The following is a 20,608-nucleotide window of genomic DNA, read 5'->3' as shown; positions in this document are numbered from 1 at the left end:
AAACAGGTCTTCCTTGTTCACTCACTGGGAACATGCTAACTTCAGGCATCCCATTAGCGGTCCCACTAGCCACTTTACCCATCACAGCATCCCTGTTATTCATCCTAGACTCCCAAACCAGCCAGTCCCCACCATGCTCCCTTTCCCACCACTCCCATCCACTTGTGCTACGGAGTGACTCACTCCCTGGTGTTCTTACACATCATGGTGACTCACAATGTTCATACTGCTGGTATCTGATTTACATTATCTCAAATCTTGGCAACACAGAAGTAATTATTAGTTCATGTGAGACAAGGAAACTGACATCTGAGGAGACCTTAAAGGAACTGAACTTTGATGCAAGTCTTCAGAAAGTTCTACTTCCCATCGGCATACTCAGGTGGACAGTGGAAAAAGGCCAACCAATCATACTTAAGCACACCAGAAAACCACCACATTTGCCTTCATTAGGCTATATAAGTAAAGAAGTTAATGATTACAGCTCAGCCCAAAGCAACGACAACGGCGAACGAGGCGTAACCCAGATTGCTGGCTTTCCATCTTAATCACCTTGGTCACACAGATAGCAAGTGTTTATTGCACCCATCTTTGCTTTCAACAGATTCTCCTTCACCAGTAAGGGGGTGGGGGTGGGAGGTCGCGCTAACAACAGGAATCTGATGCAAAATCTGAAAAATGTACGTACACACTTAGGAAATAAAGACAATAAACTCAATAGTTCAAGACAACCTTGGCTACAAAGTGAATTCAAAGCTAGCCTGGACTATGAGGTACTCTATGAAAAAATATCAAAGAAAAGATAACCCAAAAGTATACACAACATGACTTACACCTCAGAAAAGAAAGGCAATTTGTAAAGTTAATAAGCACTACGTTTTCATCGGTTAAACCTGTGAGTGACTAATTTGTGGATTCTGCCTTGAAGGAAATCATAGTTCAGAAAAGGAGATTCTAAAACAAATAGAAACCAGGCATAGTAACACACACCTTTTATCCCACCACTCAGGGGGCAGAAGCAAGCAGATCTCTGTGAGTTCAAGGCCAGCCTGGTCTACAGAACAAGTTCCAGGACAGCCATGGTTACATAATGGGAACCCTTTGTCAAAAAATTAATTAATCAACAATAAAAGAAATGTGTATGGATAAGGTTTAGATAAAAAGCTAAAGGACTACTTATCCCTGAGGGAGAAGGGGCCAAGGAAGATCCTAAGGGTAGCTGTAGGGAAAGCAATAGTAACTCTTCTGTTGAAGGTTCAGTGTCCAAATGACTATGAGAAAAGATGCCAAGGTGAACACAGTCCTTCCCGAGGGAATGAGTGTCCCTGTGGTGCAAAAGCAGAGGCCAGCAACATTACTAGATACTGCCCACAGCATGGGTCCTGTTTCTCTCTGGGAACTGTAGAACCAGTAACAAGACTGAATATCAACTGGAAACTTGTATGGTTGGTCAAGAACACCTGTGAGACAGAGATGCCAAGCAAGCCCTCGACCTTGCAGGGGTAGTGTTCTTTGTTATGGTGGGCAAGGCAGAGGAGGGGAATAGGCTACTAAAGGGAAGGCCTAATATCTCACTAAGGATGGGTAGAAAGTTCCTCGTATAGGCATCTATTTTTACTCTTTTTATGCTACATCCAGTGGGCTACCTTGACAGTGGTGACTGTCCGGTACTGGAGAATGTGTCACTTACAATGCAGGTGATATTATAATAAAGCTGGAGACTGCTGTCTCTAGCAGCCATCTTAGTTCTAGTCAAGTGTGGTTAGCCTACCTGAAGGACTTCTGGCTGGGTAATAGCCCTCCCTCAAAGGTAAGCAAGATTAGAATGAGCTAGAAGTTCAGGGTGGCCATCAAAGCAATCATAACCCAGGAGATGAGAAAAAAATAAGCCAGGTGGGGTAGTTATTAAATATCTCATATGATCCCTGCGAATTCAAAGGAATTTGGACTTTGCCCGGTAGACAAATGATGGCCAGTGACGCAATGGTTAACTCCATACCGTGCCATAAAGGCTATTCTAGTCAGCATTATGAGAGGGTTGGAGCGGGTCGGGGAGAAGAAATGTTGTAATTACACTACAATCTCAAAAAGAAAAAGGAAAAAAAAAAAAGACCAATGTGCCAATCAAACAAAACATGAAACTTGGTTGTTGTTGTTTTCAGTCCTATTGTTCTTAGAAACAGGCATAGCGTACAATTAAAAAAAAAAAAAAAACCCTCCTATTATTCCTCCTCTGCAGTCACCATCCATCTTCTGCTCATTCATTGATGACCCTAGCACTTGGTTCCTTCCCAAACTCAGCTCTGTATGGATTTACCTGGAGGCTCCAACCCTCCAGGCCCCAAGCTCTGCTGAGTTATTCTTTGAATCAGTCTCAGCATGGGCTCTGACTATCATAGTGTCTGTTTTAAGTATTACGGTTCTTCTTCAACGCACCGTGTGCGTAAACATCATCGCCATCTCCTTCTCAGCTCATTTTTCTTCACATTTCTTGAGTTTTCTGAAAAGTCTGGCTTCCAGCTTCCACCTCCACAACTCAACCCCATTAAGCTTTTGTCCCGCGTCCTCCACTTATTAGTCAAAATCAAACATGAACTATTTCACCAAATGCAATCTCTGTAATTGATGCAAAACCATCTTCTTTAATAAAAAAATTAAAAAAAAAAAACCCACTCTGGGCTTGTCTTCAGAGAGATCACATTCTCCTAGTTCCCAAGAGGCCAGTCTATGTAACCACTGATCACTCGTCCCTTCTCTTTCTTGACATTCTCTATAGGAAATCCCATGCAGTATTAAATATAAACAATGTGCAAAAAAAAAAAAATCCCCAATAGCCGGGCGTGGTGGCGCACGCCTTTAATCCCAGCACTCAGGAGGCAGAGGCAGGTGGATTTCTGAGTTCGAGGCCAGCCTGGTCTACAAATTGAGTGCCAGGACAGCCAGAGAAACCCTGTCTTGAAAAACCAAAAAAAAAAAAAAAAGCCCCAATTTGTCTACTCAGCGTAAATGCCTTTCAGTCTCTCGAAATAATATTTGCCCGGTTGTACAAGATATCTAAGAAGCAACTCAAACTCGGTGCAACCAAATCAGAGTGCTTTCTGTCTTCTTCCATCGACCCAAATTCTCATTTTCTCAGTAATTGGGCCTAGGTGCTCAAGTAAGAAATGAACCCTTTGATTCTTTTTAATCTACTATCAAATTTAGTCACCAACCTATTTCACAAACATCTCCTAAATCTGTCCGCTTCTTTCCATCTTTAGCACAATGGGTTGTCCACATGATAATTCCTCAGTTGAACAACTAAATTCTATAATTTTAACCTAAGTTCTCTTTTCAGTGTCACCCCATACTTTCCATATCCCTGTATCCTTTTAGCAGTCAGAACAGACTGATCATATTCAGTCTCAACCGAATCACTATTAACCACAATTGGTCCTTGGCAAGTAGAAAATTATTATATATGGTAAAATTCCATGACCCTCTGATGCAGCTCAAGCCTAACCAACAAAACTTAATTTCCTAATATATAAGAAGTACCTTCTTATCAACGACACTAAGCTTTCAAATAGTTTTAAGTTGGGCTTTCCTCTAAGAGATTAAGAAACTAACAGGACCTTTTGTCTTTTTGTTGATGTTGTGAAACAAGGTTTCCCTCTGGGTTTCAGCCTGGCCTGGAGCTCACTATGTAGCCCAAACTGGCCTCAAACTCAAGGCAGTCATCTGCATCAGCTGCCAAGCTGAGACTGACAACACGAGCCATCCTGCCCATCTGAGAAACAGACGCTATTCTACATCATTGTAATGACCTGCACAGAATCCACCCTAGAATGAAACTGAAACATTGTAACTTGGATTAAAGCCATACAGAATGCAGCCTTGAGGACTTCACAAAGTTTCTCTTGAATGTTAAAAAAAATAAATTCCATACAGACACCCTGAAAATGTTCACATCTTAATCTAGTTACAGATGGTTGTGAGCCACCATGTGGGTGCTGTGAATTGAACTCAGGTCCTCTGAAAGAGCAATCAGTGTTCTTAACCACTGAGATATCTCTCCAGCTCCAGTTCTATGAGCTGGGTATAATGGAACACACCTTGGCTTGTTTGCTTGCTTGCTTGCTTGTTTGGGACATGATCTCATTGTGTAGTTCTGCCTGGTTTGGAATTTGCTTTTTAACCAGGATGACAATGAACTGCCTCTTTCTCCTTAGTACTGGGATTAAAGACCTGAGACCACCACACATGATGCCACCTGCCCCCTCTGCCTGGAAGGCTCTAATATTCATCTTTACACAGATAGCTCCTTCTGGGCCTTCATGACCCAAGGAAAATGTCAGATTCTGAGACATACTCTCCCGAGTCAGACAAGCCTCCAATAATCATATACTTGTCATTTCAAATGCCTGTTCACCATTTAATACTAATCATGCCTTTCTCCTCCACTAAAAATCTAAATTCTATAGAAGTGGAGAGGGATCTATAGACCACTATAGTCCTAATTGCAGGGAAATGCCCAGCATGCATTAGGCTGATCGATTTGATGAACAGACCCTATAGGTGGTAAGGGAAAGAAATGCCCTGATGCTCCTTAGTGAACAGAAACAGCTCAGAGACAAAAAAGGATGGTCCTGCCATGAACTGCAGAGCATACATCAATGAGGGAGTAGCCACTGGTGTCAACTCCCAGGCCCCCAGAGATGTGCCTCAAGATGCTAATTTGAGTATCACTCAAATCCAGAATAGGGAAAAATCAGGTGATGTGGGCAACTGAAGAGAAAAGCCAGTGAGCTATGAAGAAAGCCCAGGAAGGAACCTGCAGACAGCTGTAGGGAGGACTCCAAAGGAAAGCAAGCTGTCACAGCAACTCAGTGAGTTCAATTTCATATGGGAAAAGACTGAGCAAAATAGAAATTTCAAAAATAAAAAAATTAAAACTCATTGGCTTGCCAGTCAGGGTCTCAATAAATAATGATGGAAATAGCTTCATCTGAAATTGGACCCAGAATTTTGGATGCTCCAAAAATTAGAACGCAGGGCAAGGAAGTAAAGGCCAACATGAAGGTAAGCTTTCACAAAGCTCAGGAGAAAGGCAGGAAGTGAGCCCGCAGCTAGAGGCAAATGTGGGCTGACAGCACAGTTTGAGTTTGGTCCTGTTTGGGTTGGGAAGTTGGAGCCTTCTTGTAAATATTTTAAATGCAAATTAGATGTCCTGCATAGTTGAGTCCATAATCCCTGGCCTTTAGAAGCCAGGGCAGTACAATTTGTGTTAAAACTGACCCGAGATACTCAGCAAATCCCTGTCTTACCAAAAGGTAATAAAACCAGTTTTTTGTTGTTTTATTAGAGACAGGGTCTCCCTGTGCCCTGGATGTTTTCAAACTCACTAGGTAGGCCAGGCTAGCCTCAAACTTCCATAGACCTGACTGTCTCTCCCTCCTGGATTCAACACATGCACTGCTACTCCCAATATTTTTAAAAAGAGCAATAAGAATTAAATGTGAGCAAGGCTAATTTTCACAGAGTAACTAAAGGGGACACATGCCTTTAATCCAGGCATTCCAGAGGCAGAGGCAAGGAAATCTGAGTTCAAGGTCATCCTAGTCTACATAGGGAGAACCAGGTCGCAGAAGAAAAATAATAAATTAAGTAGTAGGGAAAGAAAGTATGAACTTGGGGTGACTCAGAGTTGGGAATTGACAGTTTTCTGACAACTGACATGCTACCTCTGTCTTCCTGGTATAAGATGAAAGACCCTATGAAAAAGATATCATTTAAAGACCTATATTCCCATGATCCTCGGCTCCTAGCTAGAAGTCATTGGCAATCTTCCTTGAAGGCAAGAGAGACTCTGCATCGGATTTCCAGCCAAGCCAATGTGAGCAGTGGTGGCACATTCACTACAAGAGTTGATGTTAGCCAGGCGTGGTGGTGCACCCCTTTAATCCCAGCACTTGGGAGGTAGAGGCAGGCAGATTTCTGAGTTCGAGGCCAGCCTGGTCTACAAAGTGAGTTCCAGGACAGCCAGGACTACACAGAGAAACCCTGTCTCAAAAAACCAAAAAACCAAAAAAAAAAGAGTTGGTGTTGAGAAGGTGGAAATGCTTCTTCCCTTCGCTTCCCATTCACTGGACAGGGCTGAAAACAAAGCCAGAGGAACTACATTGTAAACAGAAGGATCCATGCAGTCTGCACCAAGGAAAGAAAACCATATATGCCAACCGAAACTCCACAGGAGAAAGAAATGAACTTGTCCTTGAGCCTGGGTCTATACTCAGATCTCTCGGTTACAACAGTTTAGTCTACTCTAACCACTAACAATTAGGAAATACACTGGATTGAAAGGAGATGATGCCAAAAGGGAAAACTGTAACAAGCAATGGTAAATTCCAGCCCAGCACTAGTCATAGAGCGAGTCTGTGTTTTAGGACGATAAAGAAATGGTGAAAGGCGCCCTGTGGTGTGAAAGTCAAGTGGGAGAAGCGGGTTCCTGGTTAAAGCAGGCAAACAAGTGGTATGTTCCCATGGTATACATGATTGTGCTCACTGGCAGGCGCCCAGACACAAGAGTGGAAAACAGGTTGATTCTAAGGTGCGGGTTGTTTACACATGTGTCAAACCTCAAGAAGTTTGTAACAATGTCATTGTTTCCTAAAGTCAAATCCAAAGGAAACTATGGAGTCAACAGGTGGAGAGAGGGGGGTTGGAGAATCTGGCACAAGCATGCCTATAGTCTCAGCACTCGGGAGACTGAGAGAATAGAGCCAAGAGTTCAAGTCTAGCTTGGGCCACAAACAGATGAAGGCCAACCTGGATCACATTTCTATCTCAAAAAGCAGAAAGTAAAAGTAATTAAATAAAAATTAAAAATTGGGGGGATGAGGGGTGAGGCTAGCAGAAGAAATAGAATTATCTCTTCATTTTTTCACAAGGATTTCCAGAAGTCTCTATCAAACCAAAAAGACTGTGTGGCTTTGAATGGGTAGCTGAATTTCTCTGATCTCCACTGATCTCTCATACAGCAGGATTCCCTGCTGATCTAAGAAACATGAGATAGGGTGCTCAGCACAGTGCCTGGAAACCAGCAGTTGCCCAATAAAAACCTCTTAATGGGGGCCGAGGGTTGAGGAAGGGTCTCATGGTGGTTGGTGAAAATGGGTTTATATGAGCACGGGCCTATAGGGAGGTGTAAGGCAGACAGCTTTCTCCGGCAAGAAAACCCCCATCCAGGAAAGCTAGAGAAAAACTCTCCAAATGCGCAGTAAGAGGAAATGGTAGGCTAGGGCCTGGAGGTAAACAGAACCATGAGCAAGACCAATGGCTTCCACAGAGGCAGACCAAGAGTAATAAGCACTTTGTGTTTTCTGTGGGCTTCGAATCCCTGAAGCCTAGCTACCTCACTGTAGAGAGGAGGAGAGTGCCGATGCCCCACTTCTGCAACCTCAGGCTTGCTCCTTGGTCAACTTTGACCTCATCTCTTCTGTCAGCTTTGACCTCTTCTCCTGGATCATCTTCCACCTCACCTACATAAATGGTCACCGAGTTTCTCTTCCCTTAAAAATCTAGCCACTTGGAGGCTGGAAAGAAGGCTCAGCAGTTAAGAGCACTTGCTCTTGTGCTATTGAAGGCTTATTATAAAACTATTTATATTTATGGTATGTGTCTTTTATCAGGGAACTAAATGGTCAAAGGTAGGGTGGAAACCTCAGGCCAGAATTAAATAGTTTCTACCACACACACACATACATACACACCATACATACATACATACATACATACATACATACATACATTACATAAATAAGTACATGCATGCATACAATCATACATATATACATATACAAAATAAAATTACAAATTAATTTTAAATGAAAGAAATAAAGCAACACTTCTCACTATGAGAGGGAAGGAGGAAAGATTCGTAAGATTGGAAGCTCGTGCCAAGAACCTTCAAAGGTAGAACAGGAGAGCACTGACTGACAAGCAAGAGGCAGCTATAGAATTGAGGTAGGTTTAAAGAGTTCTACTTACTTCAACCTAGACAGAACCCAATGAGAGAGAAAGAATCCAGAAACAAAACTGGAGGTGTCCTGAACTCCAAGACAATAGACTTGATGCCACAGAACATGAGAACCCCAGGAAGGGCAGAGCAAACAGGAGCTTGATCAAAGGCACTTCTGGCTTTATTACAATGCGACACAACATCCTTTACTTATTCAGTTGAAATGAAAGGAAAAGGACCACTGAGAACTCAGTATTCTAAACCATTGTTTTCGTCCCTTTGAAATACATTCAGAAGTCTATTGGGTTATACTGACATACAATAGCATATTATGTTAACCAAATGTTTCCGAAGCTCTTTACACTGAGCACAACTTTCCCTCCTCACAGGTACAGAAGCAGCTAAAAAAAAAAAAAAAAAAAAAGCCCACATCACCCTAGCAACCACCTGCATACACACGCAAGCGAATAATCCCCGTTGTAAATTACAGGTCTTTCTCTCCACTGTCACAAAGCCTCATCAGACTCACTCTTGTCTGACAGCACCAGCTTCCATAAATCTTATATAACTGGCTTCTGTTACAGTTTTGAGGTCTCCTTTCCCTACCAATTAAAACCAATCATACAATTACATACATGGGCAGTCAAAGATAAGGGTCCCCAGAAAAGAATCCCATCTAAAGTCATTGCCCAGAATGTACCCAGACTATTAGAGTATCTCAGTGTTGAGAACTACATTTGTATTCAAGTTTCCCTGAATAACTAAAAGATGTTCCAAACTGTGTTACTACAGATGGACAAGAACACTGCCCCTGTACTCACATCACTCCCGCACCAAGTGTGTAGGTTTTTTACACCATTCTTCCAGTCCCATGAGAATACTAAGTAAAGAGTTCTGAAATCTTCTGTTGTTGTGTCTTGGGTTTTTTGGTTGGTTGGTTGGTTGGTTTGTTGGTTAGTTGGTTAGTTGGTTAGTTGGTTGGTTAGTTTTTACTTTTTAGAGACAGGGTTTCTCTGTAGCCTTGGCTATCTTGGAACTTACTCTGTAGACTAGGTTGGCCTTGAACTCAGAGATCCATCTGCCTTTGCCTCCCAAGTGCTGTGATTAAAGGTGTATGAAACCACTGCCCAATTTTTTTAAGAATCCAATAATTTGCCGGGCGTGGTGGCGCACACCTTTAATCCCAGCACTTGGGGCAGAGGCAGGCAGATTTCTGAGTTCGAGATCAGCCTGGTCTACAAAGTGAGTTCCAGGACAGCCAGGCTATACAGAGAAACCCTGTCTCGAAAAACAACAAAAAAAGCACAAAGCTCATTTTAAGAGTTTAGTTCCACAAACTGACCTGACCACACACAAACACACACACACACACACACACATACACACACACAAATGCACTTCAGACAGTGGGCATACAATTGGCTTCCCAGGTTACCTACCCTTCCTCCAACTGTCTCCCAATCTCCCAAGCTAGAATCCCCAACCCTTTAATTTAGTAACCGGCTATAATAAATCTCTGATTCAGGCAAATGTCTTTATAAGCCTAATGTAAAGATAGTATAAATAATGAAAACAAGCTGGGCATGGTGTTGCATACCTTTGATCCCAGCAGAGACAGGCAGATCTCTGAAAGGTCCAGGCTTCCAAGCCAGGGATCACTATATAAGTTCTAGGCCACCCCACGATACAATAGTGAGACTCATTTCAAATAAATAATATAAATAATATAGGTAAACATGAAATAAAGAACTGTATGGTTCACTAAGTGCCAAGGAGTTTCCTCCTCTATCTCCTCCCACCCTTCAAATATTCTGAAACTCAGGTTTTCCCAACCCATGATTTAGGGGCTTGTAAGAGCTCCATTATGGACGCAGGATCATGGGACCACCGCAGTTCATGATTATCTCTAACCTCTTTCTCTTCCCAGGAGTCAAAGGCGCAGCGGAAGTTTCAACTCTGATTTCAGCAGCGAAGCCTTGGGCACTCAGCTCTTATCCCAGAAGCTATCTACTGAACCATCAGCAATCTCATGAATGTACAAAAGTATGCTCAACCCAGAAATCCCAAAAAAGAGACCTTCCAGGGTCAGAGACGGAGAATAGGCACTTCTTTTCTTTTTTTTTTTTTTTTGGTTTTTCGAGACAGGGTTTCTCTGTATAGCTCTGGCTGTCCTGGAACTCACTTTGTAGACCAGGCTGGCCTCGAACTCAGAAATCCGCCTGCCTCTGCCTCCCGAGTGCTGGGATTAAAGGCGTGCGCCACCACGCCCGGCTCGGCACTTCTTTTCTTATGTTTCTTAGGAGGGGTGCTCTCGAGAACTGACCTTATATGTGGTTTTTCACTGTGCCCAGCTCCTATTATTCAAAATAAATAAACGGTTAATTAAGAAGAACTAAAATTTACTAGCTAATTCTTCTCTTCAATTTTAATGAGCTAACCCAGGCTTCACCAATAAAAATTACAAATCACGCTTTGCTGCACAAAGCATATCTATTGTTGGAAGAATCAAAATTCTTAACAGAAAAAGGGGAAGTGTAGATAGATAGATAGATAGATAGATAGATAGATAGATAGATAGATAGATAGATAGGTAAGGCTGGGTATGATGGATCTCTAAGTTCTAGACCAACCTGGTCTATATTGCTAGTTCCAGGCCAACCAGAGCTATATATTGAGTTCCTGTCTCAAGTCCTAGGTTTAAAGGCAAGTATCACTACACCCTGCTATATCAGCAGCTCTTGCTTTCTTTCTCTTTGGTGACTCTGAGATATATCTCTGGCTTTAGACTATAAGAAAGTGTCTATCCTAAAGTCGTTAGACATTTCCACCTTGGCTCTTTTCTTTCTTCACAGAAGCTGAATGTAATCACCTGTCAATCATACTTTTATTTTATCCATCATGCCAACAATTCAAAAGCAAGGCGGCACAGTAAGCACAATGAAGTACATCCTATACGACCCAGAGCAATAACAGCGCCTCTTCCTATAACACTGGGTATTTGTTCTTCTTCTTCTCTCAAAATAATAAAATGTAGTGGAATTATCCAGATGCTTTCGTGGGCATTTAAAGCCTACTTCAAAGCAAGGCATGATACAGCACATGCTTATAATCCTGGTATTTGAGAGGCCGAGGCAGGAGGATTTCTATGACTTCAAGACTAGCCTAGAGCCAAAGTCTGGACCGATGTGGACTCTTAAAATGATGATCTTTTGGTTTTTTTTTTTTTTTTTTTTTAGTCTTTGTCAGTGGTAGTCTCTTCAACATCAACTTGTTCCCAACAAGTTCAGCCAGCAACAGTCATCAGTAAGGTCAGAAATAGCTTCTGAGAAATGACTCATTAGGTGGTCTCTCATTCTAAGAAACATCACAGACTGTGTACAAACTAAGATGGCTTCCACCTCTCTAAGCAACCAGAACCAGCTACATATGTAGTCAATTAAAGTGATGTTATGTCGCACCAGAATTCATGTTTTATTTCACTAAACAAACATGCCATACATTGACCTAAGCTAACAGTGATTTTCCTTTATCTATTACTTATTACTGTGTAATGGTACACACGACTGTGTAAAACATCTTTCAAAAAGTCAAATGTAACATCTGTGCCATGTCCAGTGCTTTCTGAAGTATGTTTCTGCACTTGGGCTAGCCTTTGGAGTCCAGGCATTGAGCAGAGCAAATCAAGTTTCAGAAAACATCACCATGTTCCAAAAATAAAGAAAAGAAATTAGATAATGGTCTGGAAATTGTTCCCTCTTCTAATAACCACAGCTGCCTCTTGCCTTCCTCCGGCATGACATATAAAAACTAAATCACTGCCGGGCGTGGTGGCATATGCCTGTAATCCCAGCACTCAGGAGGCAGAGGCAGGCGGATTTCTGAGTTCCAGGCCAGCCTGGNCTACAAAGTGAGCTCCAGGACAGCCAGGGCTATACAGAGAAACCCTGTCTTGAAACACCAAAAAAACAAAACTAAACTAAACTAAATCACCTGGCTAGCTGTATATATATGCTTTTTCCCAAAATTTGCTTTTCCAATACAAAAGAAAAATAGGAGGAAGGACACTAACTAACATTTAGAGTTTCTTGCCTCTGGGACATATTACTAGTGATTGTAGACCTGGTATATATGTGTGTGTGTGGTGTGTGTGTGTGTGTGTGTGTGTGTGTGTGTGTGTATGTGTATACCATTACCCATATTTTGCCTATGAGACTTAGTAAATTTGAACATGTTCTCTAAGGTCAAAGCTTTCTGTTTCTTAGACTCAGATACATTGTTTCAGTTTAGTCACTGCCGGAGAAAGCATTCGTGGAAGCCTATTGCAAACCAAGCCACCACTCCAGGTGCTAGAGATCTGAAAGTGTGTAAGACACACCCAACCCCAGTGAAAACGTACATCCTGGCCTGGAGAGATGGCTCAGGGGTTAAGAGCACTGATGGCCCTTCTGAAGGTCCTGAGTTCAAATCCCAGCAACCACAGGATGGCTCACAACCATCAGTAATGAGATCTGACACCCTCTTCTGGTGTGCCTGAAGACAGCTGCAGTGTACTTAGATATAACAACAAATAAATCTTTGGGCTGGAGCAAGTGGGGCCAGAGCAAGCAGAGGTCCTGAGTTCAATTCCCAACAACCACATGATAGCTCACAAGCATCTGCACAGCTACAGTGTACTCATATACATAAAATAAATAAATCTTAAAAAAAAAAAAACAGCCGGGCGTTGGTGGCGCACGCCTTTAATCCCAGCACTCGGGAGGCAGAGGCAGGTGGATTTCTGAATTCGAGGCCAGCCTGGTCTACAGAGTGAGCGTCAGGACAGCCAGGGCTACATAGAGAAACCCTGCCTCGAAAAACCAAAAAAAAAAAAAAAAATAAATAAATAAAAAATAAAAAATTAAAAAAAAAACTTACATCCTGGCTATGGGCAGGATAATGTAAGAATTCTATCAGTATGTCAACATCATTCATCTCATTCATCCACAATGACCATCAACTCTTTTTTGACTGTCTATAAGAAGCATTAGTTATAAGACTCAGCAGTGGGGTGTGACATCCACTGAGAATTGCTAACTCTGTGTCCTTCTCATTAACAGTGAGGCATGCAACTGCCTTCCCATGGTGCCTAGAATGACTTACTTATAAGGTGACTATGTGACTAATGCTCTCAGAAAGCAGAGGTCTAACAGTTTTGTCTCTCATCCCAAATTCTTTCCCATTGTTCACTGAGGTGAAGGGTTAGTTTGCTAAAATGAAGGAAGTGTGGTCGTTTGACTAATGTCTCTATGAGAAACAGGGGGAGGTTTCAACACTCTCATCATTAAGGCCCTAGAGACAGCACATGCTATTCACTGGGCAATGGCATCCAGGCCCCATATGCTAACCAACAGCTCCCAAGAAGCCCCTGGTCCCAGAGAGGCCATCACCAGCACTTTCCACCTTCAAAAAGAGAAATTCCAAGACTCTCAAACTTTGAAATAAATGCAAAATACAAAGTTTTGTTTTAAGCAAACTGGACAACTTCCTTCTCTCACCTACTCATACAAATTGCCAAATGTAACTTTTGGCTGTTTCCTTAGCAACCCCTGGGATATTTACTTCTTGTGACACTTAGATGCCCCTGTCATTGAACTTTTCTAAGAACTGCTGTGGCTTGAGGAAGGCTGTTTCAGGAGTACGTATATCTTCCTAAGGGATGAAGGACGGTCTAGGGACTATCACCTGCTAAAAGCCTTCCTAAAGCTGCAGCACTCAGCAAACTTTCTTTGGCAAGGCACAGTTGCTTTGCGGAGAGAGGAGGCTGTTGCCAGTGTACACTTTGCATTTCCTCCTGGGCCAGTCACACCCTGGCAACTGAGTTTCTCAAAGAAAGCCTCCTCCCCCTTGCAGAAGGGTCTTCCCCGCCTCACCTCAGAAGGAAACAGCAAGCCTGCTCACCAGACAAGCCACTTTCACAAGTTAAAAGTTTACATAAAGTTTCATTGATGTGGGAACGCCCTGCCTCCAGCTAGGTAAAGCGTATCACAAACGTATTCCAGCCTAGCCTAACCCTGAATGAGAATTGTGCTCCTCCTCCGTTGGTGGGAACAAATTCACAGTCTCGCCCCAGTTTCCCGCCACCACCACCTCCACCTCCGCCACACCGCAGCCCCACAGAGTCACACAAGTCAGAGAGGGACCACTTCCTCCTAGAAGCCTAGGCAGAGGATCAGGTCGCCAGGACGCACACACCTGAGATCGGTCGTCACGCGCAAGGGGTCGGCGAGCAAGGGAGTCAGGATCCTCCAGCCAGAACGGAGTCGGCCTCACCGAGAACTAGAGTGGCCCTGAGCTCGCGGCGAGCGCGCCGGGATGTCACCGGGTCAGGCGGGGCCACGGTAACCCGACCCGCCCGCCGACGCCCCTCCCGGCCACTTCCTCCTCCCCTCGTGCGCCTCCGCCTCCCCGGGGGATGATCCGGCGACTCAGCCACCGCCTTCGCCGCGACACCGCGGCCCGGGCGACTCTGCGGGGCTGGGAAATGCGGAAGTGCAGCCGGTGGGGAAGGGCGGCTGCAGACCCCGCGCTCTGGGTCTCGCAGGGACGTGGGCTGGCCATGCCCCGGGTTATCGGTCCTGCCCTGAGCCCCGGCGGAGCACGACTCCATACCCTGCCACTCCTTGCTAGCAGGAGGAAAGAAGAGAGGGCTGAGCTAGGCCGGGGAAGCTGCTGTGGTGTCGGGTTTCTGTCCCTCCCCACGCGGGCCACTCCTGCCATCTGCCCTGGGGGGGGAGGACGTTTCCCCCGCCTGCTGCCTGCCGGGGTTGCCTTACCTGATCTCGCGTCGCGCGCCCTCAGATCCGGCGTCCCCTCCTCCGCGCCTCCCAGTCGCCAGGCTTCCCTGGGCCTAGAAAGGCGTCTAGGAGTCGGGGGACTCTAGGGACTCGGCCTGCAGCTCTCGGCCCAGATACCCTAGCGCGTTCTGTGGGCGCTCCAGGCCTGTGGACCCCGGGCCTGAATGTTAGCACGGGGACCCGCTGAGAAGAACAAGCCAAATCAGCAAGGGTGGGATGCTGAGCGCTGGCCCAGCGGGCCCGGCCTCGTACAGGTGGGGGGAGGCGGAGAACCCTGGCTGCGGAGCCACAGGCTTTCCACTTGCACCCCCTCCCAACCCGACCCTGCCCACTGAGCATGCCCAGCTCACTTGTTGCAACTAAAAGGTTTAAGCAAACCCAAGGGTACCCAAGGAGGGCTCAGGTCGGGTTCCGAAAGACCCCACTTTGAATCCTGAGATCATGGTGTTGAAAAGTAGGCAGGGACTGATCCGAAAAGCTCCTCGTGCCAAATTAGTTTGAAGGAAATTGTAGCAGTGTTTAGTAATCAATTGCTAAGTCACATACTTAGTATTCTTAAACCCTGTAGATGTGCCTATAGTTTGGGATCACAAACCACAGTAATTTATGGGAAACAAACCCTCTGTAAAAGCAAAAGAATTTGTTCCTGGCCTTGGACACGTTAAATTTACGAACTAAGCTTCTGTCGCTGTACCACTGAAAGGGTTTGGAATAAGCCTGGAAATCTTTAGCGTTTAAAATGTGCCTTTCATAGTACAGCTATGGTGCCTGGTACAGCATCACCTGAGAACTTGGCAGAAATGCAAACAATCTGAGCTAGTGACGACCTGAGTCACAAACATCCGAGTTCGAGCTCCAGACCTAACCAAGCATTCCAGAGATCCAGATTCACACTAAGGGTTGAGAGCTGATGTTCAATAGCTTGGTTCTAAAGGATTCTAGTTTGAGAACCCTAGTAGTAAGCCATTGACTTTCGGTTTTCCTGTTTTTCAGATCTCAAATATTTACTTAGAAGTTTCTCAGCAAAGAAGAAATCAGGATCCCATGCTGGCTTCCCACTAGTTCACCTAAAAGATTTCAGTTCCTGGAAATGAAACCATCCCGTCATTGACTTTCGCATTCTGGTGCCTATAAAAGATGTTTAAATGTTCATTGGCTTTTAAGTGGATGCTTAAGTGAACAGTGTGTTTCCGGCCCAACTACGTCCAGTCTTTCTTCACTAAGTACTAAGTACTCCACCCACTAAGGATTCAGCTCTCATCAGAAACCCATGAGCACCCATCAGACCTCGGCATAACTTAGACGACAGAGGAGAAAAATCGGAAGCACTGGGCAGCATTGCACTTGACAAATATGGGCCTCAAAACAAAAAAAGATCAGAACAGGAAGCATCCAATAGGATTCATGAAGAGCCCTAAAGGAAAAAGATGTGACAATGTGGGAGAAGGGTAAAGAGCTGGGAAGTAGCCCCAAACAATCCATGTTTTCTTTTGAGTCCTCTCTGTCAAAACCACTGCATTTTGGCATTGTTCCTGTGTGTATCACATTTCATCCCTACCACTGCTGTGAATAAAAGGAGCAAAATTAGAGAGGAAAATGCTCTACGGCAGATATACTCATGAATTAAAACTACCGCTTGCTTCTAACTGCTCAGATCACAACTAACTTAGAACATGTTTGTTTGTTTTGTTTTTTAAAAGACAAAACAAACAAACAAAGCAGCGCATCTTTAACCCCAGCTGCCTGGAGATAGAGAATGGCCATGAACTCGACATCAGTGTGGCCCACATAGCAAATTCCAGGACAGCCAGAGCTACGGTGAGGCCTATCTGAAGCAGGTGGGGGGGGGGGGGCGTGGACAGATTCATTTTTTCAGTGAACAACAGATAATTTCAAAATGTAAAGGTTTAAGGTAAGTACTTTAAAATATCACAGAAACTTATAAAATCTCTTCACCTACTCCATCCATGTCTGGTTTGTTTTTAGAGACCCGGTCTCTAAACTCACTCTGTAGACCTAGAATTAACCCTTTAGACCGGGCTGGCCTTGAACTCACAGAGATCTTACTGGCCTCTGCCCCTGGTGCACTGAGAGGAAAGGCATGTGCCACCACCACACCTGGCTCCATCAAGGGGCAGAAAATAGACGAAGCCATATCCCCTCCCAGTCTAATGTGTAAAGCTTTGAGCTGTTTTTAAGGCTGCTGTTCATGAGTACCTGATTTGGCCTCTGTTCAACCTTCTTATCTCTGTCCAGGTGTCTTGATTTTATTATGCTAAAAACTCCACTGAAAGAATTTGTTTGAGGACTGAAATAATTAAACTGAATACTGTTTCCCAATTGCTTAAGCAAATTCTTATCATAACAAAAATAACTTCATCGCGGGTGAGAGGATACTCATTAGTTTAGGAACTGCTATTTGGAATCTACAAACAACATTTTCATTAAAAAAAATAATAATAATAAGAGGCTGGAAATATGGCTCAGTGATTAAGAATACTTGCTACTTTTCCAGAGGACCATGGTTCAATTCCCAGCATCCACATGGTAGCTCACAGCCCTCAGCAACCCCAGCTCCAAGGAATTCAACATCTCTGGCCTCTGAGGGCCCACACTCAAGTGCACATACCCACACACACACACACACACACACACACACACACACAACTATATGTAAGTACTGGTACTAATAAAAACACTTTTCTTTTTGCTACTGTTGTTCTTTAGTCGAGGAATTCAAACAAAACAAAGCAAGTTTAGATCTGAGACACAACAGGGATTGAGAAGGAAGGTGGTTGCCATATTTGAAAACAGCCAGCAGTTATTTCAGCAGAGGCGATCTTAGACTGATATCCTGGGAAGGCAAAGTTCAAAGTGCCTCTCCTTGCCATCATAAGCATGACAAAGCATTCATGAAACTGCTGTGGTTCCTGCCTTATACGTCCTTGGTGTCAAACAACTTTGGTGCCACCTAACTTTGCTTACACTCCTAAGAAAAGAGTCACAAACCTGTAATTCCAGCTACTTGGAAGACTGGAGAAGGAGAAGCACAAGTTCAAGGCCTGCCTGAACTACAAAGGGAGTAAAAGGCCAGGCTGGATGGCTTAGCCAGACTCAGTCACAATGTTTTTAAAACAACACTACTATAGCTCAGCAGCAGCGCATCTGCTCACGTGCTTAGCATAGTGGGGGACCCTGGGTTTGGTTCCCAGCACTGTTCCGAAGGAAGAAAGGGGAGGAGAGAAGTCAGCTCAAAACCGTCATAGATTTTCACCCACATTTGTCTGTCCAACTCTGGAAGGCTTTCCTCTATGCACCTGCATTTTACCAAAGTCCAGTTCACCTGCCATTTTCTCTACATTTATATCACATCAGTCAATTTATGCCACTGGCTATACATCCCCTTGGAACAAATCTCATTCCCAAATCAGGGATGTGCAACTTCTACTATGATCTGAAATCCAGTTTCTGAGATGAGAGATGCTTTTCCAAGATGGGGAAGCGGGGGCCATTACTGCTATTAATGAACCAACTCTGGCTTTGCCCTACCACACAGTACACTAATCATAAAACAACACTCTTTTACAAAGCAGAAAAAAGTTTAGTTACAAGGTGGCCACGTGTGGGAGGTGAGATCCAAGCCTCAAACTTAATACACTGAGGACATAAGGCTTAGAGAAATGGACAGGGTGAAAAAGCAAAGTGTAATGTGGGGGTGGGGGGCAGTGGTCTGCAGAGGTTAAGTGACCAGGCCCATGCTTGTATAATTGGACATGATGGCCCTTAATGGGACAGTGTTACAGACAATCTGAGGATTTTGGAGCTCTTAGAAAAAGCTCTAAGCCATTGGCAACAGGCATAGTAGTGCCTGCCTGTCATCTCTGTGAGCTCCATAATGAGACATGAGACCCTGTCCATAAAAATGGGGCGAGGGGACCTTTGTAATAAATAGTCTTAATTTTTAACATGACAGGATTTACAGTCACCAAGGCCAACTTCTGAGCATATCTGTGAAGATGTTTATAAGACTGGGGTGTTTTGAATGAAAATGACCCTCATAGGATCATAGGGAGTGGCACTAATAGGAGGTGTGGCCTTGCTGGAGGGATTAAATCCCTGGGGGTGGGCTTTGAGGTTTCAGAAGTTCAAGCCATGTCCAGTGTCATTCTCTTTTCCAGCATGCCAATCCAGATGTAGGACTCTTGGCTCCTTTTCCAGCGCCATGTTTACCTGCATGCCACCACACTTCCTGTCCTAATGACAATGGATTAAATCTCTGAACTGTAAACTCTAATTAAGACAGAGGTTTATCACAGACTCGATGTACCAGGGTTGGGGAGTAACCAGGGGAGCCCCTGCCCCCTCCACACCTACTCAGAGGAGAGGAGGAAGGGGTTAGGAGAAGAGTTATGGGAGCGGGTGTTAGGGAGGAGCCAGTAATCAGCATGTAAAGTGAATAAGTAAAGAATAAACAGGTTAAGTAATAAAACAAATTTAATTAATTAATTTTGAAAAGACAGAGGCTTAAGTGAGGCAGGAAAACCACCCCTGCTGTAGGAAGAAGCATCCGAAGAATGGAGGAGGAAAGTGAGCTGAGCACCAGCATTGCTGTCAGCTTCCTGCGGGGACAGCAGCCCAGCTCCTGCTGTCTCTGCTAGAGGGGCTCACACTGCTGTGCCTCCCCACCCCCTCCCAGACGGACATTGCTCAACCTGTGAGCCAGAACACCCTTCTTCCATCCTGACGTTACTGTTGTCAAATATTCTGCCACCATAACAGAACAGTGTCTAGCACATTCAGCCGTCCACTCGAAGCCTTCACAGGGGAGTGAAGAAAGAGCTAGTGATCTCAACAAAAGCAGCTTTGCAATCCCTGTACCATAACATGGACAACCACTGGCATCACGGCCCAACATGCTATCTCCAGTCAAGTGAATGTAGGGACAGCTGTGCAACCCCCAGAAACTGGCTTTTCTTTTTACATTAACCAAAAGCAAGCAAAGCTGTCAGTCACTCAGATTCCCTCTCAGTTTTCTAGAAGATTCTTTCATGCACTCTGTCTGTTTGCTTTGGTTTGGTTTGTTTGTTTGTTTGTTTGTCACAGTGCAGGGAACAGAACCCAGGACATCCACTGCATGACTGTGGACAACTGCATTAGATCCTGTATATTTCTTGAGAAACAAATTCTCCCCTTACTACACATGTTCATACAGCTTATGAAATACTAAGGAGAAAGAAACATAAATAGGAAGAACCACGAATGCTATTGCTCTTCCCACTTTTGTTTTACCAGTGAGAAACTGAAAGCCCACAGCTAAACTTAAATAACTTCCTTAAGGTTGCGTAGTTAGCTAAACAAAGAAATAAGAGAAAAATGGGGAAACGGCATAATCTCTGACGCGTTTTCATGCAAAGTCTTCACCCATGATCTAGTTCTGTACCTGCCAGAGCTCTGGTGTCCTCATCAGTGAGCGATGTTAATAAGGACCAGTCATGTGTGACTTACTTATACCAAACACTATTCTTCAGCAAAATGCATACACTCTTTACTTTTGTTTACTTATTTAATATCATTGCCATTATTATTATTGTTATTGTTATTATTATTATTATTATTGTTATTATTATTATTATTATTATTATTATAACTGTACAGTACCGGCAGTACTAGAGACGGAACCTAGAGCATTATGGTTTGCCCCAAGTGCTTCTCCTGTGAGCTGTAGCCCTAGCTTTACAAATAGTTTTCTGTTGTTTTTTGTTTTTGTCTGTTTGTT

The 20,608-nt window shown here is 44.0% G+C and overlaps 1 protein-coding gene across 2 annotated transcripts in view; it reads right to left on the bottom strand.

Moving 5' to 3' along the window:
* Window positions 1-15,116, bottom strand: part of Gpd2 (glycerol-3-phosphate dehydrogenase 2) — a 134,090-nt gene extending 118,974 nt beyond the window's left edge. Inside the window, exon 1 of one of the 2 annotated variants that reach the window (XM_029470737.1) lies at window positions 14,812-15,116. The gene's annotated coding sequence lies outside the window, so the exon portion shown is untranslated. Of the gene's footprint in view, window positions 1-14,230; window positions 14,369-14,811 lie in introns of those variants that run through there. The other variant, XM_021155445.2, reaches the window with a different exon arrangement.
* Between the last annotated feature and the right edge of the window lie 5,492 nt (window positions 15,117-20,608).

This window comes from Mus caroli, chromosome 2 (genome assembly GCF_900094665.2).
Source record: "Mus caroli chromosome 2, CAROLI_EIJ_v1.1, whole genome shotgun sequence".
Classification (NCBI taxonomy): Eukaryota; Metazoa; Chordata; class Mammalia; order Rodentia; family Muridae; genus Mus; species Mus caroli.
This window is presented reverse-complemented; position numbering and strand designations above follow the sequence as displayed.